This window comes from Poecilia latipinna, unplaced genomic scaffold, assembly GCF_001443285.1.
Source record: "Poecilia latipinna isolate Pla-1442-1.1 unplaced genomic scaffold, P_latipinna-1.0 Scaffold625, whole genome shotgun sequence".
In the NCBI taxonomy this organism is placed as follows: Eukaryota; Metazoa; Chordata; class Actinopteri; order Cyprinodontiformes; family Poeciliidae; genus Poecilia; species Poecilia latipinna.
The window spans coordinates 272,038-284,396 of NW_015113241.1; the positions used below are offsets into that span (position 1 = coordinate 272,038).

Sequence of the window (12,359 nt, forward strand, 5' to 3'; positions counted from 1 at the left end):
CGGCATCATGTGCTCAGTTCAGAGGCAAAACACGGCTGACAACATTTGACAGTGATCTGCTGGGACGGAGGACAGCGCATCACACACACAAACATATTCTGCCGTCTTGTGTGTTTGCATGCGGGAGACGTAGCTAATGATGTTTTCCTTTGCTGTCCGTCTGCAGCAGATGGCAAAATGCAAAGTCTAAAAAAGATCTAAATTCAGATCCTCTTGATGTTTCTTTTAATGATAAGTCAGTCGAGTGTTTTGCTTTTTAAGCGTTTGAATATGAAACTGAATGCTCCATGTTTACAGTTTTACTACGTAAATCTTAATTTCTAAGATTTTAAATTACAACTAGATAGATAAAGATAAAGTTTGTTACAGATTAGTGATTTTTAAACAGATAAAAATCCACCAATCAGTCATGTAGTGATCTGAATGGGCCCATTTTCCTTTGGTTGGCTCTGATTACTGACTATTAAAATATCTACAGTTGAACTTAAACTTATTTAACCACATCTGCAAATTAGATTTACGGACAAAATTTAAAGCTGTTCACCTGTTTGCAACTAACAGCAGCTTAAATACAGCTGCTGCTAGTTGCCAAAATAACATGGTTTATTTTACAAATTCAAAACTAAATCCCAATGAGTACTGCCACCTAAACTGTATTTAACAGTTTCTAGAGTATTAGTCTGAGGCTCACTTGATGCAACCTGCGTCTCTTTTGGCCTTTAAATGATACAGAATCAACTACTGTTTTAAATAGAAATTTAATAACAAACGCTGGTTTTACCCGTTTAATTCATGTGTTAAATTTATTTTCTACAACAGAAGGAGACTAAAAACAACAATACTATTTTAGATCTAGTTTTTTGTCATTAAATTGGAAAATCTGTGTTTTTTTTAATCACATTAATTTCAAAATATCTTAAGAAAAACCTAAAACAGTCTTTTATGACAACACATTTTCTGAAGTCAACGTTGATAACATTTATGCCTCTAAACAAGTCTTATTTATCTGGACTGGCATTAGTTCAAGCAGGTGTAGTTGAGACTAAAAATGTGGGTGATTCAAAAAAAGTTGTCTAGGTATGTCTGAAAACATGTTATTGCTTTGCAGAAATAAGGAAAAGTAAATAAAAAATTAGAAAACCTGCGACTGCCTGCAGCAGACCTGCAGGAAGACGTGGTGGCAGCAGCCACTGAGTTTCAGTTCCCACAGTAAAGGACTCCAAGACATTGACCACTACTGACCCAAAAGCATAAGAGAAGTCAGCTCCTGTTTGCTCAGAACTACATCAATATGACAAAGAGATTTTGGGAGTCAGTTCTGTAATGAAACAAACCTTTCAGCCCAAAGGAGGAGGAAAAAAACACCTACAGTGAAACATAATGGTAGGACTCCGAGCATGTAAAGATAAAATATGGATTCACTAAATATGAGATTGAAAAACTCATATAGAGATGAGAAAAACTTGTATTATTAGACGTTAATGCAAGGATCAGATTTCTACAAATATTTCCTGATAATAACAAAACTGACGTTATCTCTGGACCTAAAGAGGAACAATCTAGAGTCAGAAAATGGCTTCAGCTACTACAGATCAGACCTGAACCTTTAGAGACGCATAAAGACGGTTACAAAGTCAGCCTTCTGTCAACTGAAGAACAGGACTGAAGGACTATTGTTTCAGTAAGATTTAGAGAAAATCATGCTTATTTTTAGTTGCATTGATTACTGCAACGGTGTCGTCGCAGGTCTGCCTAAAATTTTTTAAAAAGAACAAATCACACAGCTTCAGTTGATCCAGAAGCAGTTTTCAGCTTCTATGAACCACAAATCTGAAACAAACTTCCAAAAACTGCAAACCCATTTGTTCAGAGTGGCTTATGGTCAGTAGTGAGTACAGCATTGATCAACATTTTTGACATGTATTGCTTGATGACATTTGACAAAATGTAATGTTCATTCCTTGTTTCATAATTGGTGATTGTTTAATGTTTTTATGATGTAAGTTACTTTAAGCTGCCTTGTCAATGAAATGCGCCACACAAATTAACTTTAATATGTTCTGCACTGTTTCTGCACTGTTGTATTTAAACAGAGAAAGTAAAATTCAGTATTGCACCTACACAGGGTATTACTCTGTGACTTGTACAAGCCATTAATTTATCAATTTTTAGCAGTTGAGATACTTAACTGACATTTAGAAATAAAGATTAGGATTTTTTAGCATGCTATACCTTGGAAACCTAATGCAGAGATAACTGTAGCTGCCTGTTTGTTAAAGGTTAAACAAGTCCAACTATCCATTGTTATGCTATCCACCCACATTTCCTGAAATTTGAAGAAATGGAGCATGGGAAAACCATGAATATAATTTGAAGGCAGAGGAATTTGTGTTTAATATCAGATGAGTGCAGGCAGATGGAGCTGACAGATATCCCAGATCCTTCTGAAACCTTTTGTGAGTGTGTGGACAGATCATTTTCTCACAGCTCTGCAAACTCTCTACACCAAGACAGGAAGGAAAAGAGATCCGTGCGTGTGGGAGGGTGGCGGGGAGGGAGCTTTGATTCAACAGATCAGCAGTTCAAGATTTCCAAAACTCTGATTGTGAGCCACAGTGGCAGAAGGAAAAATATGCTCCAACATTTGCTGCCAATGCTTGCCATTAAAATACAGGACTGCGGCAGGAGCTAAATCCTCTTCAGCCAGCAAATATGCATAAGCAAAGTCATGCTAACACTGGAGCTACATCGACGTTAATAGGTGAATATATTTAAAAAGTAGACCCAAGGAAAGACAGGCTGCTACTCAAACTGTTCAAACTGCGTCAGAATCTTAATTAATCTCAATTATACCAATATTTAGTCTACCTACGGGTTCAAATTCCTCGTCAATGGCTTTTCAATACAAGACATATTGATTAAAAATATAAATTTTCATTAAATTTGTCAGCATCATAAGGCTTTCTAGAGAATCTGTGGGTAATCAGTTGCTCCAGGATTTCGTGATTCTTTTGTGATTTTTTTGCAATCAAAATCAGATTTTTGCGGTGCAAATATCCGTAAGAAACTTAACAATATTTGTTCCCCATTAAATAAAATCTAGATAGATATCTAGATAAGCCATTAACATACAGGACTGCGGCACGAGCTAAATCCCCATCATCCAGCAAATATTTTCACAGATGAGAAAAAAACATCCTTATTCTTTAAAGAACTGAAATAGCTCAATTTGTTACCATATCGATCACAGACTATAAATTGAAATCAGTTAAAGCTGAGGCTGCAGACTAGCAGAAGAAATACTGCACCTTCAACTTAATATTTGAAACTATTTTTGCAGAAAATTTGAAATGAACTCACAATGATGCATTGGCGCAAAACCAAAAATGCAGGGATGTGTTGATTTTACGTAAATTTCTGAACTGTAAATAACTGACTAGACTTGCTAAAACTTAGAGTTCTTTGCCAGTTTTTGTCTGTCTTTTGGTCTTCAAACACATTACAGCCAAAACTTGGATGTATTTTATTGGTATTTTATGTGATGGACCAACAGTAAAGCTTGGTATATGCTTGACGCATTAGCAAATACAATCAGCAACCACAACCAAAATTTTACGCACTGCGCAACTATGAACGTTTTTAACGACATGGACGGTTAAAACATAGCTGCCAAGCAAGAGCTGCTCCTGGTAGAAGTTTATGAAAGAATGATGACTGAATGAAAGTTAAAAAAACAACAAAAAAAACAAACAGGACATGGGTAGATGGGTGACCAAGGCTGGGAGCCCATTCATTAGAATAACAAAAATACAAACATTTATGATTTGGCCCATGAAAATCACTGCAATCAACAAATTGTGTACAATTTGTGAAAATAAATAGCTGTTACTCTTGGAAATTATGAGCCAGTGGAAAAAAGTTGGAAAAAGTGTTGCTACTAGAAACAGTTTTTTACTTTTAACATGTTTTGTACGTGCCCTACACTGCCCCCTGGAGTCTAGGAGAATATTGTAGAGCAGAAACTCAAATCCATGTGCCATCAGCCAAGCTTAAATGGTGATTGAATTTAAAAATATTTTCATTTATACACATTTATACCTCTAAAGAAATTCCATGCAGTGTATCGGGAATTCAAAACGTTATTGTTTCAAAAACTGGAACATCTCTACCTCCTAAAAGAGATTGGGAGATTAAGAAGGAATATTTACTTGTTTCAGACAAACCATGCTGCAGTTTTGGCTTCTGTCACAATCATTATATGTTTCAGAGGATGACCAAGGAGAAACAAGAGCAGCTGAAAGATAAAAAGAAAAAGCTACAGCAGCAGTTGCTCGTCTGGAGACAGCTGCAGAGTTGACTTGAGGCGTTTTCCGGGTTTTTCTTGCCATTAGAAGTCGGCCAGTGTCTGTTCCCTCCAGCTATGCGTCACGTAGCGAGGGGAGACATAGAAATTTCAAACCTGTAACTTCGTCCTCAGACTGCGGGAGCTGAGGCTTCCACAGGTGGATGTTGACTCTGGGAATATATTTAGAAACGAGTGGGAAGGCGGTAATTGCATGCTGCTCAGACAGGTGATGAAGGAGGGCAGGTTAAACATAAGAAGAGAGAGAAAAAAAAAAAACTTTTACACACATTTTTTCTTCTATTCTCCCCACGGCGCACAAACAAAACCCGCCTGATCGGCAAGGCTTTTCGCAGGCAGTTGCTACGGAAACGGGACCGAGTCACCGCCATCACGGAGGGCTAGAAAAGGTGCGGAGAAGAACAGGTGAGCGAACGACGGAAGGAAATGTCAGCAGCGGATAAGTGGATGACGATGTTTGCGATTCAAAGCGTGTAATTTTCCCTAAGCGGCTGACGCACATCCTGAAAGCAGTGATCGAGTTTAGGTTGACAGTCAGGTGTAATCTAACAGAACGAGCTGCAGACAGGAGATAATTGAACTACCCTGAGTGATTAGGACCAATTAAGGTTGACGCTAATTAAAGTAATTCTTCAGCAAGCCTCTGTGTGGATGGGGAAGCCATCGCCAAGAAATTATGATAAAAGTAAATAACTCATTAATAAATTCAAATTTGATCAGGCTTTGTTGTTGTTGCCTTCCAAGCACCAAGAAATGATTCAATAAGCAGAGGAGAGAAAATGAGTTTAAGGAAATATTTCTGAGGTAATGCTTGCGGTGCATATGGAAGGTCGACATCCCGCCCACATCGAGACTGGAATGGAGATAAAGTGATAAAACCCTGCAGATTAAAACAACCTTTGAGCTTTGCTTTGTGGCTGCAGTGAGTCATGAGTAGGTTGGGTTTGAGACACAAAAAATGTTACTTTTTAATACATGTTCTGAACAGGAGACAAACATGGACGTTTTGTTTCGTCTTTTGGTGGAATACCTTTAAAGCAATTCCGCTTTAATGAGTTGCTTTTGCATTAATCCCTGGAACATTGACCAACATATTTGATAGTTTGTGAGAGCAGAAAATTGTTATATTTTAGTTTATTTTTTCCTTGCTGTAGTAGGTAGAATACCATCATGACATTGACAATATAGGAGTAAATGGTATCATAATAGTGAATTGAAACTGTCTCTCTTAGTTTGTTTGTATTATGTGTGGTCCTGAAAAAGTTTGAAAACTTACATTGAAAATGGTTAAAAATGCTTGAATTTTACTGAGGGAAAAGTGGATTCACCCTGAACAAAGCCAGCAGTAAATAACAGAGGAATGTGGTTGCATCTCGCTGTGAGATACGCTTTCTGGCCCAGGATCATCATTTATTGAGTGAAGTGAAATCCGCAGGTTTGCTTAACCGAATGGCAGAATGTGAACTGAATCATGTGTACGAGATCCGGGCTAATAAACACAGAACACAGCAGCACTGTTAACAACACACACCAGCTGCACAATAATTGAATTTTAATCTGGATTACAAATTTGGCTTCCCACAAATGAATGAATCTGATCCAAAGTTAAAAATGCATGCTGTGCCAAAATGACTGGCAGCAAAAAGTAAATCAAGCGCTCCCTCCTCAGTCACTTTTAGCTGCAGAGATTGCGACAAGCTGCAGCATTTAAAAACACGAGAGTCTGCAAAGTTTTCCCAACTTACTCACTGTGCTTTAGTGGGATATTTTGGTGCAGATCAAAATAAAGCAGCAAAACCATCATAAAATGGATCGATATGGACAGGAGATGTTTATTTCCATCTTGTTGGCGAGTCATATGCTATGATTCATAATCAAAAACTAAAATAAATACAAATCAGCATCAATAAGCTTGCTGTTGATGTTTCTTTTAGGGTCAATGTTAGGTTTATTATTGCATTTTTTTATTATAAATGTGTGTGTGTGTGTTTCAGTCCTTCAAAAGAAAATCATATAAAAATGTGAATCAGAAAAAGGTGAAAAACTCACATTCATTAGATTAATGAAATGATACAGCTTTGTAAGCTGTGTCCACAAAGTTCAGCTGTGATTTTTAGAAACTGTCGAGGCTGCATGTCCTTCTGAAGGTGCTGCAGTCATAAGATCCCATCCAGAAAACCATCATCATAAATTAAACTGGACATCGGCTGGAAAAAACCCGCCACAATCCGCTCCATTAACCAGCCAAGAACTGAACGAGAGATTTCTTCCCCTAAACCAAAGAAAAAGCAAGCAACTCTAAATAATATTTTGTTTTTTTTCCTCATCTTCCACAACAGCTGTGGCCTACATAAGTACTGTACCAACAGTGATTTACAACACGTCACGTTGCCTTCCACCAATCGCCGTAACATTACAGCTGCATGGAACAAATAACTGAAGCAAGATTCTAAATCAGCACTTTATCAATAGAAAGCATGCGTGAAAACTGAACTGTTTCACACGTAGAGTCAGGTCTGTGATGGGTGAGGAGTTTTCCTGTTGCTGGCTGCTGCTGCTGAGAATCAGGTCAGATGAGTCACCGGCAGCGCAGGCCCAGAGCCACAATCTCTCGCTCTCTAATCCACCGTCAGCCTGATGTGATAATGTGATCTCATTCAGTTTGCTTTTCTGATGCTTCCCCGCATCTATATACAGTTCCTACACTTGTTTCCTTCTGAGGTATTGGTTTTAGCCAACAACAACAACAAGAAAACGGTAAGACTGTTGGTACACATCCAGGAGTTTAAGGCGTTTATTAAAAATGTTTAAATGTACGTTTTCAGCCTGTACTATTGCAGTTCTTTAGTAATAGTAAGACAGATCGTTTTTATAAAGTTTGGAAAAAAGAGACTAACATTTTTTTCCCACCATCTGAAGTAAAATCAGAGTAAACTTCTGTTTTAGGTCAGTTAGATCCGCTAATCTGATTAATTGTTCCAGCCCTGATGTGGTATGTTGTCTTGTCTCCATCTTGTTTTTCAGTGTTTTGTTGTTTTGGGTGTGTGTGAGTGTGTGTGTTTGTGTCCAGGTGGTGGCCGCCTTGTTCAACCGACCATGCCTCTCCAGCTGTCTCCCTCACTGTATGGGCTAACCCTGACCGACATGGACCCGGCCCAGAGGCTAAGCACACGGCGCGGCGGGTTCAAACGCGCCTGGCGACAGATGCACAGTGGTTGGTTGTGGCACTGACAGCTTGATCTAATCTGACCCCAGCACTGGATGTCGGGTTCGAGGTGTGTGTGGGGTGTGTGCCACAGCTGCTGAATGATGAGGTGCACTCCATCACCTGCCTCCCAGTCAGCCTCCTGTGAAATGGGATGAATGTCCTCTGAAGAGAAACACTCTGGAGTTATTCCTGTCTTTGTGAGGACAGACGCATTTATTCTCCGTTTTAAACTTATACAACCAGCTCGTAACCTTTAAGCAGTGTTCTCATTTTAAAATCGGTGTGCTGCAAAGATTCCCACGGTGAGACAAGCAGACTCGAGCCTCTGATTATCTCACCTCAGTCCCACGCTAATCCTTCTCCTTCTGTGGCCTCTTTACATTTGTCAGTGTCTGCAAGGAGCGCAGAGTCAGCAGAATAACTGCGAGGCTCCAGCAACTCCAAGTCTATTGTTCAGCCATTTAAACATGGAGGATCAACATCAGGATCCTCTGTTGGTCAGAGCTAATGCATCTGATCATTATGGATTGTTGATTTGATTTGGTTGTTTGGTTTATTAGTTGATTTGGTTGTTTGGGTGGATGGTCTCAGTTTGGATGAAGAGAACTATGGTCAAAGATTGAACTATAGTGCAGGGCATTCTGGGTAAAAACAACCAAAACAAATGTGAGTGGCGCTGGTGGGGGAGATGACAAAAGAGAAACTCTACAGCAGAAAAGTGACGCCACTCCAATTTTGCTTACATTTTACGACAAAGGACGTTGAGCTCTGTTTTCTTCAGAGGTTTTTGTGTCGTTTCCTTCAGTGGTTCTTGGTGCAGTGCCACCACAGGCGAGGAGGGGAACAGGTTTTTCAAAGGGTTTGGTTGATTTGATGCAGTGCAGTGTGAAAGCAAACTACAGCCGCTGAAAGTTTAACAAATGCTGCGATTTTGGTCCCAAATCAAACCAATTCTATTGGACTATTAGGAGTGAAAACAGCCTTAGGACACAAAGACAGAAGATTTTTTTTATCTAGAAGACCAGCTAGTTATTTTCTGCCAGGTGCTTCCATGGTTACCCTAAAGTTTGAGAAATAGCTTTTAGTCCATTCACCAAAAAAAGGAATCAGAAAGCAGTGCTGCAAACGGCCAAAATGAGCAGGTTTCTCCCATGCTGTGTTGCCCAAGTTACAGCGACATCAGGTCAACTGAAGCATGAAACGCGTTTGAGATGCGACCAGATTCCCTTGATCTACACCAAGGATCACGGCTACAAAGCTGGAGGTCACTCTGCGCAAATCTGACGTTTAATGTTTACCTTGAATGCATTTTTTGATGCCTGCTTCAGGAATCAGTGCTGAACGCGTGCCGCATCAGAAGTGATGTATGAATGGGACGGTTATTATGGAGCGGGTGTTAAGAATAGCACAGCGCCAGGTTCCTGTGGGAGCGGCTTGGCTCGTTCTCACTATTCTCATCTTTCTCTTACAGTCTCTGTTTTGCTCACACAGTCGCAGCATGCAGAATTCCATTAGCGCCGGCTTCAGTATGTAACACTTGTAGCCTGCAGCTTCTCGCCATCTTCTGCCATATTTGTGCGTGCGTGGGTGTATCCACAATCTGATCTCATCATTTGTGAAATTTTAAACGCAGAAGGTCTGCAGGTACTGTAAAAGATGCAATGTTCAGGTGTTTTTTATGCACATCTGTTTAATGGGGTGGTAAAAAAAAGACAAGGTCAATATGTCATAGCTTTCCTACGAAGCTGTCAGACAGAAAAAAAGAAACCAACAAGCAGCAGAATCCCATTCGCACCAGCCAGTCGAACATTCTGCTGAAGTGGTAATGAGCTGTGAATCCACAAATGACTGCCTGGATGTTGCATTCACAGAAAAGCCAGCAGCCTCAACACACAAGACACTTCCCACAATGTTCAGATTGGCGGTCAAGATGATTTTTCCCTCCTACTACATTATTTTTACAAGGTTTCAGACACAAACCCACATCATAAAACATCAATCATACATAAGCAAAAGCAGCCAGTGAGCCAATAAATACATAAAACAGAGGAATGCCCTCCATTCTTTGCAGCTGCACTGGATTAAAAAAAGCAAATAGCAATATATGCAGGAAGACTTAAACACAATAGGAGTAATTCAGACCAGTTTTCTGTGTCGTCTCACAGCAGCTGAAGGTAAGTAGGACTGAAACGGTTAATCAGATTAATTGTGATGTATTGATTATTGAAATAATCGTCAACTAATTACACAATCGATTAATCGTTAACTGGAGCATACAGACTCAAACGGGACATTTGCTGAATATTCAGAACAATAAGTAATGTGTTTTGGTTTGAGATAAAAAAGAAAAACTTTGGACTTTTATTAGCAAAGATTTCCCAGTTCTGAAACTGTATAACATCTGACAGGAGGAATCATGTCAGAATGACACTGCTAAATTAAAGGCATTAAAGAAAAGAATCAGTTAATCAATTGAATTTAAAAATGTCCCCGATTACAAAACTGTTAAATAGTCTAAACACATACCGTATCGTATTAATTTATAAGCAAGTGAAAATGTCATGTACTTTGTGCACCAATCTCACCAAATATATAAATCATATTGGAGTTCATTTATTTCCATAAGTGAAACACATACATATATATATATATATATATATATATATATATATATATATGTAAAAACAAAAACAAAAAGGGCCTTTAAAAGTTTCAGCACAGTAGCGTTTGAGAACCACATGTACGTACAAGTGGCTTTATTTACTTAATTTATCCATAGCATAACTGAATTTGTATTGAGTCACTTTTCTAAAAGCAATACCCGTTTCACAGAGCCTGAAATGAATTTTTCCTTCTGACTGGGGAACATTTCTGTTAAATAACTTGGCAAAAAGAATCCATAGTGCCCTGAAGCTAGGGAAGACCTGAGTTTGCTTTTGGATTTGTCTTTATTGATCACTGATAACTCTCAACTGTGTGAAAGTGTTTGCAGTCTATTTTTGACTGTGAGAAATGAAACAAACACAAAAGTTGAGTTACACGTTCTAAAATAATACTGTGTATACTAGCCTCCAGAATGTAAAGAAAATCTGAACATTAGAGAGAAATTCAGATGTTTATTAAAGCAGGAGTTAGAAAAACTGATCATGGCATCTCAGGTCTTTAAGATGTCCCTTTCTGTAACAGTTCAACTCTTAGGGACCTTAAAGGTGACCCATTATGCTTCCTTGAACAGGTTAGGATAGGTCTATGGTCTATACAAAACATGTTCATTACATTTTTCACACAAAATAATTCTCAGATAAAGAGATTTTAGTCTGGTCAGTTCTGCCTATGCCGAGCTCCTTTCTGGTGTTTTAGGGCCTCTTGTCACTTTAAATCAAAATAAGCTGCTGCTAGCCATGCCCTCCCAACTCAATAACACAGCCTAAAATGCATCTTTGAAAAGCAGAAGTGGAGCCTCCTGCACAACCAACAACAATGGAGCAAGTGGTTTCTGGATGGTAAGTCGACCACAAAACGCTTGTCTTTTCCAGCAGCCATTGTTCAACACATTCAGCAGTAAAACCATCAGACGAAACATGGTCAACTTGGGTTGCTAGGTAACAGGGCTGGGCTCAGCTGGGGTTTCTAGGTAACGGCGCTGTGACCATCGAATGTGACGTTTTTGAAATGGCTCGTTTTCCAGATACCAAAAAACAACTTATTAAAATGGCTGGGTGCTTTTTGTTTAAAGTGCTTCCACCATTTCTAGAAACAGTTGAAGTCCAAATGGTAGAATAAAAACATGAGAAATTTTTACATCAGGCTGCTGCAGAACCATAAGACAATGTCAGAACTTCAGATCCAGAGAATCTGAATCACCCAACCTCTTTCCTGACCTCCAACCTAAACCACCACCTTGCTAACAACCATAAACACAAACAACATGAAAATATATTACATTTCTAACTATTAGAGTTTCCTCTGTGCGTGCATTAAGTCCGGAACCAGCGGGCCCTCCAGGTGGTGCCAAGCGACCAAAGCAGAAAATAAATGCTTGGTTAGGTCTTGTCATTTTCGTATTTATGATGTTGTGTCTTTTCTTCTGTCTAAACTTTCTGTCCTGGCTGCACGGTTGGTGGCACTGCTGCCTTGCAGCAAGAAGGTCTTGGGTAGTTGTGTAATAAAATAAAAGTGATGCATGAGTTTTGAAATGGGAATTGGGTGCTTTTATTGTTTCAAACGGATCAGATGTATTTCCTTCCACCATCTTCAGTCACCTTAGTGAAGCACTGAATGACTGTAAATTAAAGGTTTTATGCTGCCAATGTATTTGTGCAGATTAAAATACGCTCTTTAGGTGCCGTCAGCAGCTGCTTCACTTAGGAAGTGAAGCATAATGCAGAAATGTTTTTAAACTCAGAGACCAGCGAAGAAGAAGAAATTCATTCTTTGATTCAGCTTTTATTATGTCCGACGCTCCAGGCAAGAGAGGCAGACATCAGCCGAAGGATTAAACTTGAACAAATGGCTCCCTGGTTATAAATCCTGCGCCGCTTCTTGTTTACAGCTTTTATTTTTGATTGTGATCATAAGACGGGCATGAATAAGCACAACTCTTGCCTTGAGCTGCTTAATTACAGCTTCTAAGGTGTTGGTTTTACATGAATAACCACATGTTGTATTTTCTGTGACGCTTTACCGTTATGCCTGCCGTCTGCAATGCAAAAACAGTTAATTAAGGAACTATTTAACTCACTGTGAGACGCAACAAGAAAAACGGCAAGAATCTGGTGAAAAATGGGC

The 12,359-nt window shown here is 39.2% G+C and overlaps 1 protein-coding gene across 4 annotated transcripts in view; it reads right to left on the bottom strand.

Moving 5' to 3' along the window:
- LOC106954082 (protein FAM184A-like) overlaps nt 1-12,359 on the bottom strand; it is a 129,761-nt gene that overhangs the window by 101,846 nt on the left and 15,556 nt on the right. The window lies entirely within an intron of this gene.